The 22861-nt window shown below is 44.4% G+C and overlaps 38 non-coding genes across 38 annotated transcripts; all 38 read right to left on the bottom strand.

Moving 5' to 3' along the window:
• Positions 1-656: 656 nt before the first annotated feature.
• Positions 657-728, bottom strand: AC3HAE_014159 (transfer RNA methionine (anticodon CAU)). Its single transcript has one exon. It is a non-coding gene; the product is annotated as a tRNA-Met (tRNA).
• A 4991-nt stretch (positions 729-5719) lies between these two features.
• AC3HAE_014158 (transfer RNA methionine (anticodon CAU)) lies at positions 5720-5791 on the bottom strand. Its single transcript has one exon. It is a non-coding gene; the product is annotated as a tRNA-Met (tRNA).
• A 280-nt stretch (positions 5792-6071) lies between these two features.
• Positions 6072-6144, bottom strand: AC3HAE_014157 (transfer RNA arginine (anticodon CCU)). Its single transcript has one exon. It is a non-coding gene; the product is annotated as a tRNA-Arg (tRNA).
• A 738-nt stretch (positions 6145-6882) lies between these two features.
• AC3HAE_014156 (transfer RNA methionine (anticodon CAU)) lies at positions 6883-6954 on the bottom strand. The gene has a single exon. It is a non-coding gene; the product is annotated as a tRNA-Met (tRNA).
• Positions 6955-8122: 1168 nt separating this feature from the next.
• Positions 8123-8195, bottom strand: AC3HAE_014155 (transfer RNA arginine (anticodon CCU)). Its single transcript has one exon. It is a non-coding gene; the product is annotated as a tRNA-Arg (tRNA).
• A 296-nt stretch (positions 8196-8491) lies between these two features.
• On the bottom strand, positions 8492-8563 carry AC3HAE_014154 (transfer RNA methionine (anticodon CAU)). The gene has a single exon. It is a non-coding gene; the product is annotated as a tRNA-Met (tRNA).
• Positions 8564-9207: 644 nt separating this feature from the next.
• On the bottom strand, positions 9208-9279 carry AC3HAE_014153 (transfer RNA methionine (anticodon CAU)). Its single transcript has one exon. It is a non-coding gene; the product is annotated as a tRNA-Met (tRNA).
• A 6-nt stretch (positions 9280-9285) lies between these two features.
• Positions 9286-9358, bottom strand: AC3HAE_014151 (transfer RNA arginine (anticodon CCU)). The gene has a single exon. It is a non-coding gene; the product is annotated as a tRNA-Arg (tRNA).
• Positions 9359-10096: 738 nt separating this feature from the next.
• Positions 10097-10168, bottom strand: AC3HAE_014150 (transfer RNA methionine (anticodon CAU)). Its single transcript has one exon. It is a non-coding gene; the product is annotated as a tRNA-Met (tRNA).
• A 202-nt stretch (positions 10169-10370) lies between these two features.
• On the bottom strand, positions 10371-10442 carry AC3HAE_014149 (transfer RNA methionine (anticodon CAU)). The gene has a single exon. It is a non-coding gene; the product is annotated as a tRNA-Met (tRNA).
• Positions 10443-11259: 817 nt separating this feature from the next.
• Positions 11260-11331, bottom strand: AC3HAE_014147 (transfer RNA methionine (anticodon CAU)). The gene has a single exon. It is a non-coding gene; the product is annotated as a tRNA-Met (tRNA).
• A 280-nt stretch (positions 11332-11611) lies between these two features.
• On the bottom strand, positions 11612-11684 carry AC3HAE_014146 (transfer RNA arginine (anticodon CCU)). Its single transcript has one exon. It is a non-coding gene; the product is annotated as a tRNA-Arg (tRNA).
• A 738-nt stretch (positions 11685-12422) lies between these two features.
• Positions 12423-12494, bottom strand: AC3HAE_014145 (transfer RNA methionine (anticodon CAU)). The gene has a single exon. It is a non-coding gene; the product is annotated as a tRNA-Met (tRNA).
• Positions 12495-12774: 280 nt separating this feature from the next.
• Positions 12775-12847, bottom strand: AC3HAE_014144 (transfer RNA arginine (anticodon CCU)). Its single transcript has one exon. It is a non-coding gene; the product is annotated as a tRNA-Arg (tRNA).
• A 738-nt stretch (positions 12848-13585) lies between these two features.
• On the bottom strand, positions 13586-13657 carry AC3HAE_014143 (transfer RNA methionine (anticodon CAU)). Its single transcript has one exon. It is a non-coding gene; the product is annotated as a tRNA-Met (tRNA).
• Positions 13658-13937: 280 nt separating this feature from the next.
• On the bottom strand, positions 13938-14010 carry AC3HAE_014140 (transfer RNA arginine (anticodon CCU)). Its single transcript has one exon. It is a non-coding gene; the product is annotated as a tRNA-Arg (tRNA).
• A 738-nt stretch (positions 14011-14748) lies between these two features.
• AC3HAE_014139 (transfer RNA methionine (anticodon CAU)) lies at positions 14749-14820 on the bottom strand. Its single transcript has one exon. It is a non-coding gene; the product is annotated as a tRNA-Met (tRNA).
• A 280-nt stretch (positions 14821-15100) lies between these two features.
• Positions 15101-15173, bottom strand: AC3HAE_014138 (transfer RNA arginine (anticodon CCU)). Its single transcript has one exon. It is a non-coding gene; the product is annotated as a tRNA-Arg (tRNA).
• A 296-nt stretch (positions 15174-15469) lies between these two features.
• On the bottom strand, positions 15470-15541 carry AC3HAE_014137 (transfer RNA methionine (anticodon CAU)). Its single transcript has one exon. It is a non-coding gene; the product is annotated as a tRNA-Met (tRNA).
• Positions 15542-15911: 370 nt separating this feature from the next.
• AC3HAE_014136 (transfer RNA methionine (anticodon CAU)) lies at positions 15912-15983 on the bottom strand. The gene has a single exon. It is a non-coding gene; the product is annotated as a tRNA-Met (tRNA).
• Positions 15984-15989: 6 nt separating this feature from the next.
• Positions 15990-16062, bottom strand: AC3HAE_014134 (transfer RNA arginine (anticodon CCU)). The gene has a single exon. It is a non-coding gene; the product is annotated as a tRNA-Arg (tRNA).
• A 738-nt stretch (positions 16063-16800) lies between these two features.
• AC3HAE_014133 (transfer RNA methionine (anticodon CAU)) lies at positions 16801-16872 on the bottom strand. Its single transcript has one exon. It is a non-coding gene; the product is annotated as a tRNA-Met (tRNA).
• Positions 16873-17074: 202 nt separating this feature from the next.
• AC3HAE_014132 (transfer RNA methionine (anticodon CAU)) lies at positions 17075-17146 on the bottom strand. Its single transcript has one exon. It is a non-coding gene; the product is annotated as a tRNA-Met (tRNA).
• Positions 17147-17152: 6 nt separating this feature from the next.
• Positions 17153-17225, bottom strand: AC3HAE_014131 (transfer RNA arginine (anticodon CCU)). Its single transcript has one exon. It is a non-coding gene; the product is annotated as a tRNA-Arg (tRNA).
• Positions 17226-17521: 296 nt separating this feature from the next.
• AC3HAE_014129 (transfer RNA methionine (anticodon CAU)) lies at positions 17522-17593 on the bottom strand. Its single transcript has one exon. It is a non-coding gene; the product is annotated as a tRNA-Met (tRNA).
• A 644-nt stretch (positions 17594-18237) lies between these two features.
• Positions 18238-18309, bottom strand: AC3HAE_014128 (transfer RNA methionine (anticodon CAU)). Its single transcript has one exon. It is a non-coding gene; the product is annotated as a tRNA-Met (tRNA).
• A 6-nt stretch (positions 18310-18315) lies between these two features.
• AC3HAE_014127 (transfer RNA arginine (anticodon CCU)) lies at positions 18316-18388 on the bottom strand. Its single transcript has one exon. It is a non-coding gene; the product is annotated as a tRNA-Arg (tRNA).
• A 296-nt stretch (positions 18389-18684) lies between these two features.
• AC3HAE_014126 (transfer RNA methionine (anticodon CAU)) lies at positions 18685-18756 on the bottom strand. The gene has a single exon. It is a non-coding gene; the product is annotated as a tRNA-Met (tRNA).
• A 448-nt stretch (positions 18757-19204) lies between these two features.
• Positions 19205-19277, bottom strand: AC3HAE_014125 (transfer RNA arginine (anticodon CCU)). The gene has a single exon. It is a non-coding gene; the product is annotated as a tRNA-Arg (tRNA).
• Positions 19278-19573: 296 nt separating this feature from the next.
• On the bottom strand, positions 19574-19645 carry AC3HAE_014124 (transfer RNA methionine (anticodon CAU)). Its single transcript has one exon. It is a non-coding gene; the product is annotated as a tRNA-Met (tRNA).
• Positions 19646-20015: 370 nt separating this feature from the next.
• Positions 20016-20087, bottom strand: AC3HAE_014122 (transfer RNA methionine (anticodon CAU)). Its single transcript has one exon. It is a non-coding gene; the product is annotated as a tRNA-Met (tRNA).
• A 202-nt stretch (positions 20088-20289) lies between these two features.
• Positions 20290-20361, bottom strand: AC3HAE_014121 (transfer RNA methionine (anticodon CAU)). The gene has a single exon. It is a non-coding gene; the product is annotated as a tRNA-Met (tRNA).
• Positions 20362-20367: 6 nt separating this feature from the next.
• On the bottom strand, positions 20368-20440 carry AC3HAE_014120 (transfer RNA arginine (anticodon CCU)). The gene has a single exon. It is a non-coding gene; the product is annotated as a tRNA-Arg (tRNA).
• A 296-nt stretch (positions 20441-20736) lies between these two features.
• AC3HAE_014118 (transfer RNA methionine (anticodon CAU)) lies at positions 20737-20808 on the bottom strand. The gene has a single exon. It is a non-coding gene; the product is annotated as a tRNA-Met (tRNA).
• Positions 20809-21256: 448 nt separating this feature from the next.
• Positions 21257-21329, bottom strand: AC3HAE_014117 (transfer RNA arginine (anticodon CCU)). Its single transcript has one exon. It is a non-coding gene; the product is annotated as a tRNA-Arg (tRNA).
• A 296-nt stretch (positions 21330-21625) lies between these two features.
• On the bottom strand, positions 21626-21697 carry AC3HAE_014116 (transfer RNA methionine (anticodon CAU)). Its single transcript has one exon. It is a non-coding gene; the product is annotated as a tRNA-Met (tRNA).
• Positions 21698-22341: 644 nt separating this feature from the next.
• On the bottom strand, positions 22342-22413 carry AC3HAE_014115 (transfer RNA methionine (anticodon CAU)). The gene has a single exon. It is a non-coding gene; the product is annotated as a tRNA-Met (tRNA).
• Positions 22414-22419: 6 nt separating this feature from the next.
• AC3HAE_014114 (transfer RNA arginine (anticodon CCU)) lies at positions 22420-22492 on the bottom strand. Its single transcript has one exon. It is a non-coding gene; the product is annotated as a tRNA-Arg (tRNA).
• Between the last annotated feature and the right edge of the window lie 369 nt (positions 22493-22861).

Here is a 22861-nt window from a genome sequence, read left to right as displayed (position 1 = left end):
CATTCACCGCCAGTGTGTAGCACCCACTGGGTAGTGCATGGCAGCCAGCGGGCTCATCACACAGGTGAGACGGGAGACGTCATCCATCCAATCAGAGACCAGGGGCTGAATAGGGGGACATGTTGGCACAAGACACCAGGGTGACTATCCTGTCTCACACCAATGATCAGGTCATACTAACCTGTCTTACCCCACTGATTTGTCTGTTTACTAACCTGTCTCACCCCACTGATCAGTCTATATACTAACCTGTCTCACCCCACTGATCAGTTTTATCTGTCTCACCCCACTGAAAATCTGTTTACTAACCTCTTGCTGCGAGTTCCAGTACTATTCTGGCTGGCAAGAATCCCGGACCCTCATATCACAAGGCCTGACCAAGGTACTAGGGTGGGAGAAGGACCCGTGGCTGAGGGAGCACTGGTTCACCTCCTGGATGTTAGTTAGCCTGCCGGTCGGGGGTCACAGCGATAGTTCTATTAGGCAGTGGGTCAACAGGCAGCAGAAATGTTAACCAACTGTTATGACAATCATACCCGGCCCTCCCACCCTGGTCCTCACAGGTCCTCGTGGGGCCCCTGTGGACGTTTCTTCTCGCTTACGGTGGCAACTTGTCGTCGTGGTCATCGACAACTTCGCGGAGGGAAGGTTGATTCGAGCAGAGGATGGTTTCGAACCATCGACCTCTGGGTTATGGGCCCAGCACGCTTCCGCTGCGCCACTCTGCTTGAAAACACCCCAGACGGGACTCGAACCCACAATCCCTGGCTTAGGCGGCCAGTGCCTTATCTATTGGGCCCATTTTTTTTACAACTTAATGTATGTAGAGTGTTTTTTTTATTGGCTCTGTGGTGCGTCTCCCCTTCCTGGACTTCGGTAAAACGACCTTGAAGACAGCTTATCCTGCAGATGTTGTAGCTTGCTTTCATTGTAGGCTAATGCATGATCGCCAGGTACAACCTCCAATTATAGAAGGTCAAAAGTCAATGATCCATTTGAAGCATAGGAAAGTTATTGTGCTGCTTGTATATGTTATTTTGTCGTTGCCCCTGATTCAATGAGCATGTGTTATATCAGGCCATGAACCAACAGACCTAGCCAACAATAGGCCATGGGACAATAAGCATCTGCCTTGGACTAGTGACTAAAATCGACATAGAAACACAACTAACTGAATACTGTGTTGTTCACAGCATTGAAAAGAAATACAGAGCAGAAAGGAAAAAAAGCAAACAGGCCATGTTTTACATTTTTGAGCACTAAGGTAAGCCCAGCTTTGGCCTGTGAGTGGCACTAAAGCAGTGGTCCCCAAACTACGGCCCGCGGGCCGGATACGGCCCGCCTCCACATTTGACCCGGCCCCTTGAACAATTTCCAATATCAGAGACGCATTACCTCCCCCCCTCCCCCCCCTCCGCATTATTATTTTTTCAGTCGGGCCACGCGATCGAGACCAATGCACGCATAGAACTGGGTGAAGTGAGCCTCCCCGACTGAATCCCTGAAATGTTTCCTCATGTCAATAAAGCTCATTTGAATTTAATTATGACGCTAAAAAAATGTTGCTAACGACCTCACTGTCTTTGCCCTAATCATAAAACGTGAACCTACCCCCCCCCCCCAGAACGGAATAATGGCAAAAAGGTTAGGTAAGAGAAAAATTTATTCAGAATGCAGGGTATTTAACCTGCAGTGGACACACGATTATTTTTTTGTTCAATGCAAAGAAAAGGCTGTTTGTCTCATCTGTCAAGAGGCCGTGGCGGTATTCAAAGAATACAATCTGCGCCGACATTATGAATCCCATCACAAAGACAAGTATGATAGCTTGCGAGGCCAAATGCGAGCAGACAAACTAGCAAAGCTAAAAAGTGGACTGTTAGCTCAGCAGACTACATTTGTACGCCAAACTCTCAAAGCTGCGGTAAACCTTTCACTGAGGGAGAGTTTGTCAAGAAATGTCTGAATATTGTCGTGGAGGAGGTGTGTCCCGAGAAGAAAGATGTTTTTAATGCCGTGAGTCTGTCTTCGAGTACAATCACCAGACGCGTTGAAGAAATTGGGGGTAATGTATATGCCCAGCTGCAGCAGAAGACAAAAGAATTTGACTTTTTTTCATTAGCACTTGATGAGAGCACGGACGTGCAAGACACAGCGCAGCTTCTTATTTTTATTCGTGGAGTTAGCGCACATTTTGACATGTGCGAGGAGCTGGCAGCCCTCCAAAGTCTGAAAGGCACTACGACGGGGGAGGATATTTTCGGCAAAGTATGTCAAACCATCGAAGAGTTGGATCTGGACTGGGCAAAGCTTGCCAGCATCACGACTGACGGGGCTCCGAGTATGGTGGGCGCGACTCGGGGTCTGATAGGACGCATGAACCGGGAGATGGAAGAGCGGGGTCTCACCGCCCCGCTACAAGTGCACTGCCTAATTCACCAGCAAGCACTGTGCTGCAAAGTGTTGAAGTGGGATTCTGTCATGAAGGTGGTGGTATCATGCATAAACTTCATCAGAGCAAATGGACTTAAACACAGGCAGTTCCAACAATTCCTGTCTGACCTGGAGTCTGTGCACGGAGATGTATTATACTACACAGAGATCCGATGGCTGAGCCGCGGCAGAGTTTTGAGGCGTTTTTACGAGCTGCTACCTGAAATTAACGCATTTCTTCATTCAAAAGGCAAAACGGTCCCAGAGCTGATCGACCCAGAATGGAAATGGCACCTCGCATTTTTTACAGACGTGACAGAACTGCTGAACGGCCTTAACTTGCAGCTACAAGGCCAGGGGAAACTCATTTGCGACATGTATTCCCACATAAAAGCATTTGAGGTGAAACAAGCGCTGCTTTTGGAGCAAGTGAAAAAGCACAACTTCACCCATCTCCCTGCTACCCAAAAGCTTTCTGCAGAGAAACCAGCGGTCCCGTTCCCAGCTGAAAAGTGTGTGGAAGCACTAGAAATGCTGAAGGCGGAGTTCGGTGTGCGATTCCGTGAACTACATGTTCATGCAAAAGAAATCCGTCTTTTCCAGAACCCCTTTGTTGCCGACATCGATGAAGCCCAGCCTTCTTATCAGTTTGAGCTGGCCGAGTTACAGAGCTGTGATGTTCTGAAAGACTCATTCAAGCCCACCAGTCTCATTGACTTCTATGCCGCCCTCCCTCAAGACACGTACCCTAACATAAAAAACACGCAATGAAGATGTCCACAGTTTTTGGCAGCACGTATATCTGCGAGCAAACCTTTTCACGCATGAAACACCTGAAAACTCAGAGGAGATCAAGATTGACAGATGAACATCTGCATCAGTGTTTGAGACTGGCTGTGACTAGAATGGAACCTGACATTGAACTTCTCACCAGCCAGATGCAGGCCCACAGTTCACACTGATGAACATACAGTACATAGGTAAGCTCACTATAAAAAATCCATCTCCACAACCATACTTGTATTGAAATGTATTGTGCTGTGTAGGTGCTGTATCACTTAGTTTGGTTTCTCAGCCTGCTTGCTTTGTGTTTTTCAGGGGGAAGTTGATGAGAGAGAGCAAACACTGGTGTCTACTAGGCTATAATACTGGAACTTACACAACTGGACTATAAGGAAAGAACACAAGAACTTTGAGAGACTGCTCATATGAGTCATTTAAGAGATTTTGCTGTGACAACTGAAGCTGAACTTTTACCAAGATTGTGCACAGCACAATAGAAGCATTGTTTCTGTGAAGAACCCAGAGAGGGTTATTTGGGTATTCATAATACTGTTATTACATATTTCCTGACTTTTTTTCTGTGAAGAACCCAGAGAGGGTTATTTGGGTATTCATAATACTGTTATTACATATTTCCTGACTCTTTTTCTGTGAAGAACCCAGAGAGGGTTATTTGGGTATTATTGATTTCATAATACTGTTATTACATATTTCCTGACTTTTTTTCTGTGAAGAACCCAGAGAGGGTTATTTGATTTTTATTGATTTCATAAATAGTGTTATTATATATTTCCTGAGTTAAATTTTTCTGTGAAGAACACAGAGGGGGTTATTTGATCTCAGAAAGGGTTATTCATATTTGCTTATGTGTGGCTTTTTGGAAAACAATAAATTCTTACATTTAGGCACCACTGCGATCGTCACACTTTTTCTGTTACAAACTGACCCGGCCCCCCATCAGAGAAGGGAAAAGTTATGTGGCCCTCACTGGAAAAAGTTTGGGGACCCCTGCACTAAAGGGTTCAAATCGGGGTTGAGGGTGTCTTGCGGGTTTGAAGGGTTGGGTTTTTGGTCCTATACTGCCACCTGCTGCAAAGCCCTAACCTTGTCATGCTAACTGTAGTCGTTTAGGCAATCAGATATTTTACGATAATTTAATGTGGAAATGCTGAATATTAAACTGTTCAGTGCTCATTTGCACATGCATATGAACACAAGCATTCATATGCATGTGATTAACTAATGTCCAACTCAGGTTGGTTTAAGCCACACACAGTCACACATATGGAGCTGGTGCAATTTTCTACCAGTAGCATGCAGACGCTATGATGCAACGCATCAGTGTTTTGTGACATTTTTGTTTCAAGAACTGGGGTGTCCTGTAACCAGGCTTTGTATTCAATTGTTTGGTATTTGTTGCTTCATATTTTTGTTAAGGGGCCTTAAAAAAAACATGCATATACCAAGTAGCTATAGCTTTATACTAACTTAATGTAAACACACAAGAAAATGTTTATTGCTGACGCTCCATGATAATATAACATCCAGCGCACACACATCATTTTGACGTCACAGTGCGTTCAATCGATTCGGGAAACTGGGCTTGTCATAATGTCTAGTGTCAATCAAATATCTGCTAAAGTTACAAGGTCGTCATTCGCCCTTCAACGCCAAGTAGAGGTAAGTCATGAACTATAGTTAGAAGTAATAAAGTAGTCCCATTTTATGTCAATACTATTAGAAATGCATCGACGGCAAAGGATAACATATCAATTCAATATTTATCAAAGGGTAAAAGATAAATCGACCACATTTCTTTGAGTTAAATAAGGTAAAGCCATGCTCGGGGCGTCGTGGCCCTCTGGCCCCGCTCTCCTAACACCAAAGGGCCCCAGAATACAGATCGGTACATTTGTGAAACGTTCGTGCTGCATGTAGCCTACTCAAGCCATCGCACGTCGCACATGAGTATTCATGAGGGAACTCATCCCTGATTGGCTCGCTGGGACTTTGTCAGAGGCCTTGTGAAAATCTCAAATGCAAATAAATGAATCGTTTGTACAGCAATGATTCTAGCAGAGGATGGTTTCGATCAATGTACCTCTCAGCACGCATCCGCTGCGCCACTCTGCTTCACATTCCCAAAACACGGAATCTAACATCAGATTCTTGCCCTATCCTGCTTTTTATTAATACTGTAAACAACCTTTTGACTCAAATTAGTGGCTCATAGTTTCAAAAGGGAGGATATGGACCTCCAGCATAACTCTGCTTTTCATGTAAAAAATGGAGTCCAACTGCAATTCTCTGGGCCGATCCACCTGTTAAATGATTGTTTAAAAAACATTTGGACTGAAATGTGCTGCTAATGGTTTCAAGAGAAAGGCTCTGTACCTCTATCTCCAATTCTGCTGGTGCCACAATGACTTCAGACATCCAAATGAAAGTGATGTAGCCATCACTCTATCTGGAATTAACTTTGAGGCCTGATACATTATACTGCTAGCAGAGGATGGTTTCGATCCATCGACCTCTGGGTTATGGGCCCAGCACGCTTCCGCTGCGCCACTCTGCTTTGCCTTTAAAGAACATGGAGTCAAATTGTAAACCCTGGCTCAATCCACATTGTAATGCTTATTGTAACGCAGCTTATAGTTCCAGCATGACTTGAGAGGTGGGCACAGTGTGTGGCGCAATCCCTATGCCAGCACAGGATTCTTGATTTGGATGTCAATTGCAATTAATTTTTAGACTGAAACATTGAAAACATATGATTCTAGCAGAGGATGGATTCAATCCATCGACCTCTGGGTTATGGGCCCAGCACGCTTCCGCTGCGCCACTCTGCTTGAATACACCCCAGACGGGACTCGAACCCACAAACCCTGGCTTAGGAGGCCAGTGCCTTATCCATTAGGCCACTGGGGCGCACGTTATTTTCTGACATGAGATTTGAAGAAAAAATAATCAACGACCAATCAAGGTTTGAAATACATAAGGACAATGCATGTGTGTGTGTATCATCTTTCTTCAACCCCAGTCTTACTACCAATTCCTCATTCAAATCGTCTTCCTAAGAGATATTGTCAAATACTTTTTGAGGAATATTGGACACTCATTTTCATCCCAATGTGAGACGAACTCTTTATGCTTGGTTGGGAGGGTGGGCTAGAATGACGATGGCACTCGCTTTCAATGCTTGATCCTTTGTACAGCAATGATTCTAGCAGAGGATGGTTTCGATCCATCGACCTCTGGGTTATGTGCCCAGCACGCTTCCGCTGGGCCACTCTGCTTTACATTCCCAACACACGGAATCTACCATCAGATTCTTGCCCTATCCTGCTTTTTATTAATACTGTAAACAACCTTTTGACTCAAATTAGTGGCTCATAGTTTCAAAAGGGAGGATATGGACCTCCAGCATAACTCTGCTTTTCATGTAAAAAATGGAGTCCAACTGCAATTCTCTGGGCCGATCCACCTGTTAAATGATTGTTTAAAAAACATTTGGACTGAAATGTGCTGCTAATGGTTTTAAGAGAAAGGCTCTGTACCTCTATCGCCAATTCTGCTGGTGCCACAATGACTTCAGACATCCAAATGAAAGTGATGTAGCCATCACTCTATCTGGAATTAACTTTGAGGGCTGATACATTATACTGCTAGCAGAGGATGGTTTCGATCCATCGACCTCTGGGTTATGGGCCCAGCACGCTTCCGCTGCGCCACTCTGCTTTGCATTTAAGTAACATGGAGTCAAATTGTAAACCCTGGCTCAATCCACATTGTAATGCTTATTGTAACGCAGCTTATAGTTCCAGCATGACTTGAGAGGTGGGCACAGTGTGTGGCGCAATCCCTATGCCAGCACAGGATTCTTGATTTGGATGTCAATTGCAATTAATTTTTAGACTGAAACATTGAAAACATATGATTCTAGCAGAGGATGGTTTCGATCCATCGACCTCTGGGTTATGGGCCCAGCACGCTTCCGCTGCGCCGCTCTGCTTGAATACACCCCAGACGGGCTCGAACCCACAATCCCTGGCTTAGGAGGCCAGTGCCTTATCCATTAGGCCACTGGGGCGCACGTTATTTTCTGACATGAGATTTGAAGAAAAAATAATCAACGACCAATCAAGGTTTGAAATACATAAGGACAATGCATGTGTGTGTGTATCGTCTTTCTTCAACCCCAGTCTTACTACCAATCCCTCATTCAAATCGTCTTCCTAAGAGATATTGTCAAATACTTTTTGAGGAATATTGGACACTCATTTTCATCCCAATGTGAGACGAACTCTTTATGCTTGGTAGGGAGGGTGGGCTAGAATGACGATGGCACTCGCTTTCAATGCTTGATCCTTTGTACAGCAATAATTCTAGCAGAGGATGGTTTCGATCCATCGACCTCTGGGTTATGGGCCCAGCACGCTTCCCCTGCGCCACTCTGCTTTACATTCCCAACACACGGAATCTACCATCAGATTCTTGCCCTATCCTGCTTTTTATTAATACTGTAAACAACCTTTTGACTCAAATTAGTGGCTCATAGTTTCAAAAGGGAGGATATGGACCTCCAGCATAACTCTGCTTTTCATGTAAAAAATGGAGTCCAACTGCAATTCTCTGGGCCGATCCACCTGTTAAATGATTATTTAAAAAACATTTGGACTGAAATGTGCTGCTAATGGTTTTAAGAGAAAGGCTCTGTACCTCTATCGCCAATTCTGCTGGTGCCACAATGACTTCAGACATCCAAATGAAAGTGATGTAGCCATCACTCTATCTGGAATTAACTTTGAGGCCTGATACATTACACTGCTAGCAGAGGATGGTTTCGATCCATCGACTTCTGGGTTATGGGCCCAGCACGCTTCCGCTGCGCCACTCTGCTTGAGTACACCCCAGACGGGACTCGAACCCACAATCCCTGGCTTAGGAGGCCAGTGCCTTATCCATTAGGCCACTGGGGCGCACGTTATTTTCTGACATGAGATTTGAAGAAAAAATAATCAACGACCAATCAAGGTTTGAAATACATAAGGACAATGCATGTGTGTGTGTATCGTCTTTCTTCAACCCCAGTCTTACTACCAATCCCTCATTCAAATCGTCTTCCTAAGAGATATTGTCAAATACTTTTTGAGGAATATTGGACACTCATTTTCATCCCAATGTGAGACGAACTCTTTATGCTTGGTAGGGAGGGTGGGCTAGAATGACGATGGCACTCGCTTTCAATGCTTGATCCTTTGTACAGCAATAATTCTAGCAGAGGATGGTTTCGATCCATCGACCTCTGGGTTATGGGCCCAGCACGCTTCCGCTGCGCCACTCTGCTTTACATTCCCAACACACGGAATCTACCATCAGATTCTTGCCCTATCCTGCTTTTTATTAATACTGTAAACAACCTTTTGACTCAAATTAGTGGCTCATAGTTTCAAAAGGGAGGATATGGACCTCCAGCATAACTCTGCTTTTCATGTAAAAAATGGAGTCCAACTGCAATTCTCTGGGCCGATCCACCTGTTAAATGATTGTTTAAAAAACATTTGGACTGAAATGTGCTGCTAATGGTTTTAAGAGAAAGGCTCTGTACCTCTATCGCCAATTCTGCTGGTGCCACAATGACTTCAGACATCCAAATGAAAGTGATGTAGCCATCACTCTATCTGGAATTAACTTTGAGGCCTGATACATTATACTGCTAGCAGAGGATGGTTTCGATCCATCGACTTCTGGGTTATGGGCCCAGCACGCTTCCGCTGCGCCACTCTGCTTTGCATTTAAGTAACATGGAGTCAAATTGTAAACCCTGGCTCAATCCACATTGTAATGCTTATTGTAACGCAGCTTATAGTTCCAGCATGACTTGAGAGGTGGGCACAGTGTGTGGCGCAATCCCTATGCCAGCACAGGATTCTTGATTTGGATGTCAATTGCAATTAATTTTTAGACTGAAACATTGAAAACATATGATTCTAGCAGAGGATGGTTTCGATCCATCGACCTCTGGGTTATGGGCCCAGCACGCTTCCGCTGCGCCACTCTGCTTGAATTCACCCCAGACGGGACTCGAACCCACAATCCCTGGCTTAGGAGGCCAGTGCCTTATCCATTAGGCCACTAGGGCGCACGTTATTTTCTGACATGAGATTTGAAGAAAAAATAATCAACGACCAATCAAGGTTTGAAATACATAAGGACAATGCATGTGTGTGTGTATCGTCTTTCTTCAACCCCAGTCTTACTACCAATCCCTCATTCAAATCGTCTTCCTAAGAGATATTGTCAAATACTTTTTGAGGAATATTGGACACTCATTTTCATCCCAATGTGAGACGAACTCTTTATGCTTGGTTGGGAGGGTGGGCTAGAATGACGATGGCACTCGCTTTCAATGCTTGATCCTTTGTACAGCAATGATTCTAGCAGAGGATGGTTTCGATCCATCGACCTCTGGGTTATGTGCCCAGCACGCTTCCGCTGGGCCACTCTGCTTTACATTCCCAACACACGGAATCTACCATCAGATTCTTGCCCTATCCTGCTTTTTATTAATACTGTAAACAACCTTTTGACTCAAATTAGTGGCTCATAGTTTCAAAAGGGAGGATATGGACCTCCAGCATAACTCTGCTTTTCATGTAAAAAATGGAGTCCAACTGCAATTCTCTGGGCCGATCCACCTGTTAAATGATTGTTTAAAAAACATTTGGACTGAAATGTGCTGCTAATGGTTTTAAGAGAAAGGCTCTGTACCTCTATCGCCAATTCTGCTGGTGCCACAATGACTTCAGACATCCAAATGAAAGTGATGTAGCCATCACTCTATCTGGAATTAACTTTGAGGGCTGATACATTATACTGCTAGCAGAGGATGGTTTCGATCCATCGACCTCTGGGTTATGGGCCCAGCACGCTTCCGCTGCGCCACTCTGCTTTGCATTTAAGTAACATGGAGTCAAATTGTAAACCCTGGCTCAATCCACATTGTAATGCTTATTGTAACGCAGCTTATAGTTCCAGCATGACTTGAGAGGTGGGCACAGTGTGTGGCGCAATCCCTATGCCAGCACAGGATTCTTGATTTGGATGTCAATTGCAATTAATTTTTAGACTGAAACATTGAAAACATATGATTCTAGCAGAGGATGGTTTCGATCCATCGACCTCTGGGTTATGGGCCCAGCACGCTTCCGCTGCGCCACTCTGCTTGAATTCACCCCAGACGGGACTCGAACGCACAATCCCTGGCTTAGGAGGCCAGTGCCTTATCCATTAGGCCACTAGGGCTCACGTTATTTTCTGACATGAGATTTGAAGAAAAAATAATCAACGACCAATCAAGGTTTGAAATACATAAGGACAATGCATGTGTGTGTGTATCGTCTTTCTTCAACCCCAGTCTTACTACCAATCCCTCATTCAAATCGTCTTCCTAAGAGATATTGTCAAATACTTTTTGAGGAATATTGGACACTCATTTTCATCCCAATGTGAGACGAACTCTTTATGCTTGGGAGGGAGGGTGGGCTAGAATGACGATGGCACTCGCTTTCAATGCTTGATCCTTTATACAGCAATGATTCTAGCAGAGGATGGTTTCGATCCATCGACCTCTGTGTTATGGGCCCAGCACGCTTCCGCTGCACCACTCTGCTTTACATTCCCAACACACGGAATCTACCATCAGATTCTTGCCCTATCCTGCTTTTTATTAATACTGTAAACAACCTTTTGACTCAAATTAGTGGCTCATAGTTTCAAAAGGGAGGATATGGACCTCCAGCATAACTCTGCTTTTCATGTAAAAAATGGAGTCCAACTGCAATTCTCTGGGCCGATCCACCTGTTAAATGATTGTTTAAAAAACATTTGGACTGAAATGTGCTGCTAATGGTTTCAAGAGAAAGGCTCTGTGCCTCTATCTCCAATTCTGCTGGTGCCACAATGACTTCAGACATCCAAATGAAAGTGATGTAGCCATCACTCTATCTGGAATTAACTTTGAGGGCTGATACATTATACTGCTAGCAGAGGATGGTTTCGATCCATCGACCTCTGGGTTATGGGCCCAGCACGCTTCCGCTGCGCCACTCTGCTTTGCATTTAAGTAACATGGAGTCAAATTGTAAACCCTGGCTCAATCCACATTGTAATGCTTATTGTAACGCAGCTTATAGTTCCAGCATGACTTGAGAGGTGGGCACAGTGTGTGGCGCAATCCCTATGCCAGCACAGGATTCTTGATTTGGATGTCAATTGCAATTAATTTTTAGACTGAAACATTGAAAACATATGATTCTAGCAGAGGATGGTTTCGATCCATCGACCTCTGGGTTATGGGCCCAGCACGCTTCCGCTTCGCCACTCTGCTTGAATACACCCCAGACGGGACTCGAACCCACAATCCCTGGCTTAGGAGGCCAGTGCCTTATCCATTAGGCCACTGGGGCGCACGTTATTTTCTGACATGAGATTTGAAGAAAAAATAATCAACGACCAATCAAGGTTTGAACTACATAAGGACAATGCATGTGCGTGTGTATCGTCTTTCTTCAACCCCAGTCTTACTACCAATCCCTCACTCAAATCGTCTTCCTAACAGATATTGTCAAATACTTTTTGAGGAATATTGGACACTCATTTTCATCCCAATGTGAGACGAACTCTTTATGCTTGGTAGGGAGGGTGGGCTAGAATGACGATGGCACTCGCTTTCAATGCTTGATCCTTTGTACAGCAATGATTCTAGCAGAGGATGGTTTCGATCCATCTACCTCTGGTTTATGGGCCCAGCACGCTTCCGCTGCGCCACTCTGCTTTACCTTCCCAACACACGGAATCTACCATCAGATTCTTGCCCTATCCTGCTTTTTATTAATACTGTAAACAACCTTTTGACTCAAATTAGTGGCTCATAGTTTCAAAAGGGAGGATATGGACCTCCAGCATAACTCTGCTTTTCATGTAAAAAATGGAGTCCAACTGCAATTCTCTGGGCCGATCCACCTGTTAAATGATTGTTTAAAAAACATTTGGACTGAAATGTGCTGCTAATGGTTTTAAGAGAAAGGCTCTGTACCTCTATCGCCAATTCTGCTGGTGCCACAATGACGTCAGACATCCAAATGAAAGTGATGTAGCCATCACTCTATCTGGAATTAACTTTGAGGGCTGATACATTATACTGCTAGCAGAGGATGGTTTCGATCCATCGACCTCTGGGTTATGGGCCCAGCACGCTTCCGCTGCGCCACTCTGCTTTGCATTTAAAGAACATGGAGTCAAATTGTAAACCCTGGCTCAATCCACATTGTAATGCTTATTGTAACGCAGCTTATAGTTCCAGCATGACTTGAGAGGTGGGCACAGTGTGTGGCGCAATCCCTATGCCAGCACAGGATTCTTGATTTGGATGTCAATTGCAATTAATTTTTAGACTGAAACATTGAAAACATATGATTCTAGCAGAGGATGGTTTCGATCCATCGACCTCTGGGTTATGGGCCCAGCACGCTTCCGCTTCGCCACTCTGCTTGAATACACCCCAGACGGGACTCGAACCCACAATCCCTGGCTTAGGAGGCCAGTGCCTTATCCATTAGGCCACTGGGGCGCACTTCATTTTCTGACATGAGATTTGAAGAAAAAATAATCAACGACCAATCAAGGTTTGAACTACATAAGGACACTGCATGTGTGTGTGTATCGTCTTTCTTCAACCCCAGTCTTACTACCAATCCCTCACTCAAATCGTCTTCCTAACAGATATTGTCAAATACTTTTTGAGGAATATTGGACACTCATTTTCATCCCAATGTGAGACGAACTCTTTATACTTGGTAGGGAGGGTGGGCTAGAATGACGATGGCACTCGCTTTCAATGCTTGATCCTTTGTACAGCAATGATTCTAGCAGAGGATGGTTTCGATCCATCTACCTCTGTGTTATGGGCCCAGCACGCTTCCGCTGCGCCACTCTGCTTTACCTTCCCAACACACGGAATCTACCATCAGATTCTTGCCCTATCCTGCTTTTTATTAATACTGTAAACAACCTTTTGACTCAAATTAGTGGCTCATAGTTTCAAAAGGGAGGATATGGACCTCCAGCATAACTCTGCTTTTCATGTAAAAAATGGAGTCCAACTGCAATTCTCTGGGCCGATCCACCTGTTAAATGATTGTTTAAAAAACATTTGGACTGAAATGTGCTGCTAATGGTTTCAAGAGAAAGGCTCTGTACCTCTATCTCCAATTCTGCTGGTGCCACAATGACTTCAGACATCCAAATGAAAGTGATGTAGCCATCACTCTATCTGGAATTAACTTTGAGGCCTGATACATTATACTACTAGCAGAGGATGGTTTCGATCCATCGACCTCTGGGTTATGGGCCCAGCACGCTTCCGCTGCGCCACTCTGCTTTGCATTTAAAGAACATGGAGTCAAATTGTAAACCCTGGCTCAATCCACATTGTAATGCTTATTGTAACGCAGCTTATAGTTCCAGCATGACTTGAGAGGTGGGCACAGTGTGTGGCGCAATCCCTATGCCAGCACAGGATTCTTGATTTGGATGTCAATTGCAATTAATTTTTAGACTGAAACATTGAAAACATATGATTCTAGCAGAGGATGGTTTCGATCCATCGACCTCTGGGTTATGGGCCCAGCACGCTTCCGCTTCGCCACTCTGCTTGAATACACCCCAGACGGGACTCGAACCCACAATCCCTGGCTTAGGAGGCCAGTGCCTTATCCATTAGGCCACTGGGGCGCACTTCATTTTCTGACATGAGATTTGAAGAAAAAATAATCAACGACCAATCAAGGTTTGAACTACATAAGGACAATGCATGTGTGTGTGTATCGTCTTTCTTCAACCCCAGTCTTACTACCAATCCCTCACTCAAATCGTCTTCCTAACAGATATTGTCAAATACTTTTTGAGGAATATTGGACACTCATTTTCATCCCAATGTGAGACGAACTCTTTATACTTGGTAGGGAGGGTGGGCTAGAATGACGATGGCACTCGCTTTCAATGCTTGATCCTTTGTACAGCAATGATTCTAGCAGAGGATGGTTTCGATCCATCTACCTCTGTGTTATGGGCCCAGCACGCTTCCGCTGCGCCACTCTGCTTTACCTTCCCAACACACGGAATCTACCATCAGATTCTTGCCCTATCCTGCTTTTTATTAATACTGTAAACAACCTTTTGACTCAAATTAGTGGCTCATAGTTTCAAAAGGGAGGATATGGACCTCCAGCATAACTCTGCTTTTCATGTAAAAAATGGAGTCCAACTGCAATTCTCTGGGCCGATCCACCTGTTAAATGATTGTTTAAAAAACATTTGGACTGAAATGTGCTGCTAATGGTTTCAAGAGAAAGGCTCTGTACCTCTATCTCCAATTCTGCTGGTGCCACAATGACTTCAGACATCCAAATGAAAGTGATGTAGCCATCACTCTATCTGGAATTAACTTTGAGGCCTGATACATTATACTACTAGCAGAGGATGGTTTCGATCCATCGACCTCTGGGTTATGGGCCCAGCACGCTTCCGCTGCGCCACTCTGCTTTGCATTTAAAGAACATGGAGTCAAATTGTAAACCCTGGCTCAATCCACATTGTAATGCTTATTGTAACGCAGCTTATAGTTCCAGCATGACTTGAGAGGTGGGCACAGTGTGTGGCACAATCCCTATGCCAGCACAGAATTCTTGATTTGGAAGTCAATTGCAATTAATTTTTAGACTGAAACATTGAAAACATATGATTCTAGCAGAGGATGGATTCAATCCATCGACCTCTGGGTTATGGGCCCAGCACGCTTCCGCTGCGCCACTCTGCTTGAATTCACCCCAGACGGGACTCGAACCCACAATCCCTGGCTTAGGAGGCCAGTGCCTTATCCATTAGGCCACTGGGGCGCACGTTATTTTCGGACATGAGATTTGAAGAAAAAATAATCAACGACCAATCGAGGTTTGAACTACATAAGGACAATGCATGTGCGTGTGTATCGTCTTTCTTCAACCCCAGTCTTACTACCAATCCCTCACTAAAATCGTCTCCCTAACAGATATTGTCAAATACTTTTTGAGGAATATTGGACACTCATTTTCATCCCAATGTGAGACGAACTCTTTATGCTTGGTAGGGAGGGTGGGCTAGAATGACGATGGCACTCACTTTCAATGCTTGATCCTTTGTACAGCAATAATTCTAGCAGAGGATGGTTTCGATCCATCGACCTCTGGGTTATGGGCCCAGCACGCTTCCGCTGCGCCACTCTGCTTTACATTCCCAACACACGGAATCTACCATCAGATTCTTGCCCTATCCTGCTTTTTATTAATACTGTAAACAACCTTTTGACTCAAATTAGTGGCTCATAGTTTCAAAAGGGAGGATATGGACCTCAAGCATAACTCTGCTTTTCATGTAAAAAATGGAGTCCAACTGCAATTCTCTGGGCCGATCCACCTGTTAAATGATTGTTTAAAAAACATTTGGACTGAAATGTGCTGCTAATGGTTTTAAGAGAAAGGCTCTGTACCTCTATCGCCAATTCTGCTGGTGCCACAATGACTTCAGACATCCAAATGAAAGTGATGTAGCCATCACTCTATCTGGAATTAACTTTGTGGGCTGATACATTATACTGCTAGCAGAGGATGGTTTCGATCCATCGACCTCTGGGTTATGGGCCCAGCACGCTTCCGCTGCGCCACTCTGCTTGAATACACCCCAGACGGGACTCGAACCCACAATCCCTGGCTTAGGAGGCCAGTGCCTTATCCATTAGGCCACTGGGGCGCACGTTATTTTCTGACATGAGATTTGAAGAAAAAATAATCAACGACCAATCAAGGTTTGAAATACATAAGGACAATGCATGTGCGTGTGTATCGTCTTTCTTCAACCCCAGTCTTACTACCAATCCCTCACTCAAATCGTCTTCCTAACAGATATTGTCAAATACTTTTTGAGGAATATTGGACACTCATTTTCATCCCAATGTGAGACGAACTCTTTATGCTTGGTTGGGAGGGTGGGCTAGAATGACGATGGCACTCGCTTTCAATGCTTGATCCTTTGTACAGCAATGATTCTAGCAGAGGATGGTTTCGATCCATCGACCTCTGGGTTATGTGCCCAGCACGCTTCCGCTGGGCCACTCTGCTTTACATTCCCAACACACGGAATCTACCATCAGATTCTTGCCCTATCCTGCTTTTTATTAATACTGTAAACAACCTTTTGACTCAAATTAGTGGCTCATAGTTTCAAAAGGGAGGATATGGACCTCCAGCATAACTCTGCTTTTCATGTAAAAAATGGAGTCCAACTGCAATTCTCTGGGCCGATCCACCTGTTAAATGATTGTTTAAAAAACATTTGGACTGAAATGTGCTGCTAATGGTTTTAAGAGAAAGGCTCTGTACCTCTATCGCCAATTCTGCTGGTGCCACAATGACTTCAGACATCCAAATGAAAGTGATGTAGCCATCACTCTATCTGGAATTAACTTTGAGGCCTGATACATTATACTGCTAGCAGAGGATGGTTTCGATCCATCGACCTCTGGGTTATGGGCCCAGCACGCTTCCGCTGCGCCACTCTGCTTTGCATTTAAATAACATGGAGTCAAATTGTAAACCCTGGCTCAATCCACATTGTAATGCTTATTGTTACGCAGCTTATAGTTCCAGCATGACTTGAGAGGTGGGCACAGTGTGTGGCGCAATCCCTATGCCAGCACAGGATTCTTGATTTGGATGTCAATTGCAATTAATTTTTAGACTGAAACATTGAAAACATATGATTCTAGCAGAGGATGGTTTCGATCCATCGACCTCTGGGTTATGGGCCCAGCACGCTTCCGCTGCGCCACTCTGCTTAAATACACCCCAGACGGGACTCGAACCCACAATCCCTGGCTTAGGAGGCCAGTGCCTTATCCATTAGGCCACTGGGGCGCACGTTATTTTCTGACATGAGATTTGAAGAAAAAATAATCAACGACCAATCAAGGTTTGAAATACATAAGGACAATGCATGTGCGTGTGTATCGTCTTTCTTCAACCCCAGTCTTACTACCAATCCCTCACTCAAATCGTCTTCCTAACAGATATTGTCAAATACTTTTTGAGGAATATTGGACACTCATTTTCATCCCAATGTGAGACGAACTCTTTATGCTTGGTAGGGAGGGTGGGCTAGAATGAAGATGGCACTCGCATTCAATGCTTGATCCTTTGTACAGCAATGATTCTAGCAGAGGATGGTTTCGATCCATCGACCTCTGGGTTATGGGCCCAGCACGCTTCCGCTGCGCCACTCTGCTTTACATTCCCAACACACGGAATCTAACATCAGATTCTTGCCCTATCCTGCTTTTTATTAATACTGTAAACAACCTTTTGACTCAAATTAGTGGCTCATAGTTTCAAAAGGGAGGATATGGACCTCCAGCATAACTCTGCTTTTCATGTAAAAAATGGAGTCCAACTGCAATTCTCTGGGCCGATCCACCTGTTAAATGATTGTTTAAAAAACATTTGGACTGAAATGTGCTGCTAATGGTTTTAAGAGAAAGGCTCTGTACCTCTATCGCCAATTCTGCTGGTGCCACAATGACTTCAGACATCCAAATGAAAGTGATGTAGCCATCACTCTATCTGGAATTAACTTTGAGGGCTGATACATTATACTGCTAGCAGAGGATGGTTTCGATCCATCGACCTCTGGGTTATGGGCCCAGCACGCTCCCGCTGGGCCACTCTGCTTTGCAGTTAAATAACATGGAGTCAAATTGTAAACCCTGGCTCAATCCACATTGTAATGCTTATTGTTTCGCAGCTTATAGTTCCAGCATGACTTGAGAGGTGGGCACAGTGTGTGGCGCAATCCCTATGCCAGCACAGGATTCTTGATTTGGATGTCAATTGCAATTAATTTTTAGACTGAAACATTGAAAACATATGATTCTAGCAGAGGATGGTTTCGATCCATCGACCTCTGGGTTATGGGCCCAGCACGCTTCCGCTGCGCCACTCTGCTTGAATACACCCCAGACGGGACTCGAACCCACAATCCCTGGCTTAGGAGGCCAGTGCCTTATCCATTAGGCCACTGGGGCGCACGTTATTTTCTGACATGAGATTTGAAGAAAAAATAATCAACGACCAATCAAGGTTTGAAATACATAAGGACAATGCATGTGTGTGTGTATCGTCTTTCTTCAACCCCAGTCTTACTACCAATCCCTCATTCAAATCGTCTTCCTAAGAGATATTGTCAAATACTTTTTGAGGAATATTGGACACTCATTTTCATCCCAATGTGAGACGAACTCTTTATGCTTGGTAGGGAGGGTGGGCTAGAATGACGATGGCACTCGCTTTCAATGCTTGATCCTTTGTACAGCAATAATTCTAGCAGAGGATGGTTTCGATCCATCGACCTCTGGGTTATGGGCCCAGCACGCTTCCGCTGCGCCACTCTGCTTTACATTCCCAACACACGGAATCTACCATCAGATTCTTGCCCTATCCTGCTTTTTATTAATACTGTAAACAACCTTTTGACTCAAATTAGTGGCTCATAGTTTCAAAAGGGAGGATATGGACCTCCAGCATAACTCTGCTTTTCATGTAAAAAATGGAGTCCAACTGCAATTCTCTGGGCCGATCCACCTGTTAAATGATTGTTTAAAAAACATTTGGACTGAAATGTGCTGCTAATGGTTTTAAGAGAAAGGCTCTGTACCTCTATCGCCAATTCTGCTGGTGCCACACTGACTTCAGACATCCAAATGAAAGTGATGTAGCCATCACTCTATCTGGAATTAACTTTGAGGCCTGATACATTATACTGCTAGCAGAGGATGGTTTCGATCCATCGACTTCTGGGTTATGGGCCCAGCACGCTTCCGCTGCGCCACTCTGCTTGAATACACCCCAGACGGGACTCGAACCCACAATCCCTGGCTTAGGAGGCCAGTGCCTTATCCATTAGGCCACTGGGGCGCACGTTATTTTCTGACATGAGATTTGAAGAAAAAATAATCAACGACCAATCAAGGTTTGAAATACATAAGGACAATGCATGTGTGTGTGTATCGTCTTTCTTCAACCCCAGTCTTACTACCAATCCCTCATTCAAATCGTCTTCCTAAGAGATATTGTCAAATACTTTTTGAGGAATATTGGACACTCATTTTCATCCCAATGTGAGACGAACTCTTTATGCTTGGTAGGGAGGGTGGGCTAGAATGACGATGGCACTCGCTTTCAATGCTTGATCCTTTGTACAGCAATAATTCTAGCAGAGGATGGTTTCGATCCATCGACCTCTGGGTTATGGGCCCAGCACGCTTCCGCTGCGCCACTCTGCTTTACATTCCCAACACACGGAATCTACCATCAGATTCTTGCCCTATCCTGCTTTTTATTAATACTGTAAACAACCTTTTGACTCAAATTAGTGGCTCATAGTTTCAAAAGGGAGGATATGGACCTCCAGCATAACTCTGCTTTTCATGTAAAAAATGGAGTCCAACTGCAATTCTCTGGGCCGATCCACCTGTTAAATGATTGTTTAAAAAACATTTGGACTGAAATGTGCTGCTAATGGTTTCAAGAGAAAGGCTCTGTGCCTCTATCTCCAATTCTGCTGGTGCCACAATGACTTCAGACATCCAAATGAAAGTGATGTAGCCATCACTCTATCTGGAATTAACTTTGAGGCCTGATACATTATACTGCTAGCAGAGGATGGTTTCGATCCATCGACCTCTGGGTTATGGGCCCAGCACGCTTCCGCTGCGCCACTCTGCTTTGCATTTAAAGAACATGGAGTCAAATTGTAAACCCTGGCTCAATCCACATTGTAATGCTTATTGTAACGCAGCTTATAGTTCCAGCATGACTTGAGAGGTGGGCACAGTGTGTGGCGCAATCCCTATGCCAGCACAGGATTCTTGATTTGGATGTCAATTGCAATTAATTTTTAGACTGAAACATTGAAAACATATGATTCTAGCAGAGGATGGTTTCGATCCATCGACCTCTGGGTTATGGGCCCAGCACGCTTCCGCTGCGCCACTCTGCTTGAATACACCCCAGACGGGACTCTAACCCACAATCCCTGGCTTAGGAGGCCAGTGCCTTATCCATTAGGCCACTGGGGCGCACGTTATTTTCTGACATGAGATTTGAAGAAAAAATAATCAACGACCAATCAAGGTTTGAAATACATAAGGACAATGCATGTGTGTGTGTATCGTCTTTCTTCAACCCCAGTCTTACTACCAATCCCTCATTCAAATCGTCTTCCTAAGAGATATTGTCAAATACTTTTTGAGGAATATTGGACACTCATTTTCATCCCAATGTGAGACGAACTCTTTATGCTTGGTAGGGAGGGTGGGCTAGAATGACGATGGCACTCGCTTTCAATGCTTGATCCTTTGTACAGCAATAATTCTAGCAGAGGATGGTTTCGATCCATCGACCTCTGGGTTATGGGCCCAGCACGCTTCCGCTGCGCCACTCTGCTTTACATTCCCAACACACGGAATCTACCATCAGATTCTTGCCCTATCCTGCTTTTTATTAATACTGTAAACAACCTTTTGACTCAAATTAGTGGCTCATAGTTTCAAAAGGGAGGATATGGACCTCCAGCATAACTCTGCTTTTCATGTAAAAAATGGAGTCCAACTGCAATTCTCTGGGCCGATCCACCTGTTAAATGATTGTTTAAAAAACATTTGGACTGAAATGTGCTGCTAATGGTTTTAAGAGAAAGGCTCTGTACCTCTATCGCCAATTCTGCTGGTGCCACAAAGACTTCAGACATCCAAATGAAAGTGATGTAGCCATCACTCTATCTGGAATTAACTTTGAGGCCTGATACATTATACTGCTAGCAGAGGATGGTTTCGATCCATCGACTTCTGGGTTATGGGCCCAGCACGCTTCCGCTGCGCCACTCTGCTTGAATACACCCCAGACGGGACTCGAACCCACAATCCCTGGCTTAGGAGGCCAGTGCCTTATCCATTAGGCCACTGGGGCGCACGTTATTTTCTGACATGAGATTTGAAGAAAAAATAATCAACGACCAATCAAGGTTTGAAATACATAAGGACAATGCATGTGTGTGTGTATCGTCTTTCTTCAACCCCAGTCTTACTACCAATCCCTCATTCAAATCGTCTTCCTAAGAGATATTGTCAAATACTTTTTGAGGAATATTGGACACTCATTTTCATCCCAATGTGAGACGAACTCTTTATGCTTGGTAGGGAGGGTGGGCTAGAATGACGATGGCACTCGCTTTCAATGCTTGATCCTTTGTACAGCAATAATTCTAGCAGAGGATGGTTTCGATCCATCGACCTCTGGGTTATGGGCCCAGCACGCTTCCGCTGCGCCACTCTGCTTTACATTCTCAACACACGGAATCTACCATCAGATTCTTGCCCTATCCTGCTTTTTATTAATACTGTAAACAACCTTTTGACTCAAATTAGTGGCTCATAGTTTCAAAAGGGAGGATATGGACCTCCAGCATAACTCTGCTTTTCATGTAAAAAATGGAGTCCAACTGCAATTCTCTGGGCCGATCCACCTGTTAAATGATTGTTTAAAAAACATTTGGACTGAAATGTGCTGCTAATGGTTTTAAGAGAAAGGCTCTGTACCTCTATTGCCAATTCTGCTGGTGCCACAATGACTTCAGACATCCAAATGAAAGTGATGTAGCCATCACTCTATCTGGAATTAACTTTGAGGCCTGATACATTATACTGCTAGCAGAGGATGGTTTCGATCCATCGACTTCTGGGTTATGGGCCCAGCACGCTTCCGCTGCGCCACTCTGCTTTGCATTTAAGTAACATGGAGTCAAATTGTAAACCCTGGCTCAATCCACATTGTAATGCTTATTGTAACGCAGCTTATAGTTCCAGCATGACTTGAGAGGTGGGCACAGTGTGTGGCGCAATCCCTATGCCAGCACAGGATTCTTGATTTGGATGTCAATTGCAATTAATTTTTAGACTGAAACATTGAAAACATATGATTCTAGCAGAGGATGGTTTCGATCCATCGACCTCTGGGTTATGGGCCCAGCACGCTTCCGCTGCGCCACTCTGCTTGAATTCACCCCAGACGGGACTCGAACCCACAATCCCTGGCTTAGGAGGCCAGTGCCTTATCCATTAGGCCACTAGGGCGCACGTTATTTTCTGACATGAGATTTGAAGAAAAAATAATCAACGACCAATCAAGGTTTGAAATACATAAGGACAATGCATGTGTGTGTGTATCGTCTTTCTTCAACCCCAGTCTTACTACCAATCCCTCATTCAAATCGTCTTCCTAAGAGATATTGTCAAATACTTTTTGAGGAATATTGGACACTCATTTTCATCCCAATGTGAGACGAACTCTTTATGCTTGGGAGGGAGGGTGGGCTAGAATGACGATGGCACTCGCTTTCAATGCTTGATCCTTTATACAGCAATGATTCTAGCAGAGGATGGTTTCGATCCATCGACCTCTGTGTTATGGGCCCAGCACGCTTCCGCTGCACCACTCTGCTT

The sequence above is a fragment of the Micromesistius poutassou genome (assembly GCF_964030765.1).
Source record: "Micromesistius poutassou genome assembly, chromosome: 5".
NCBI classification, from domain to species: Eukaryota; Metazoa; Chordata; class Actinopteri; order Gadiformes; family Gadidae; genus Micromesistius; species Micromesistius poutassou.
This window is presented reverse-complemented; position numbering and strand designations above follow the sequence as displayed.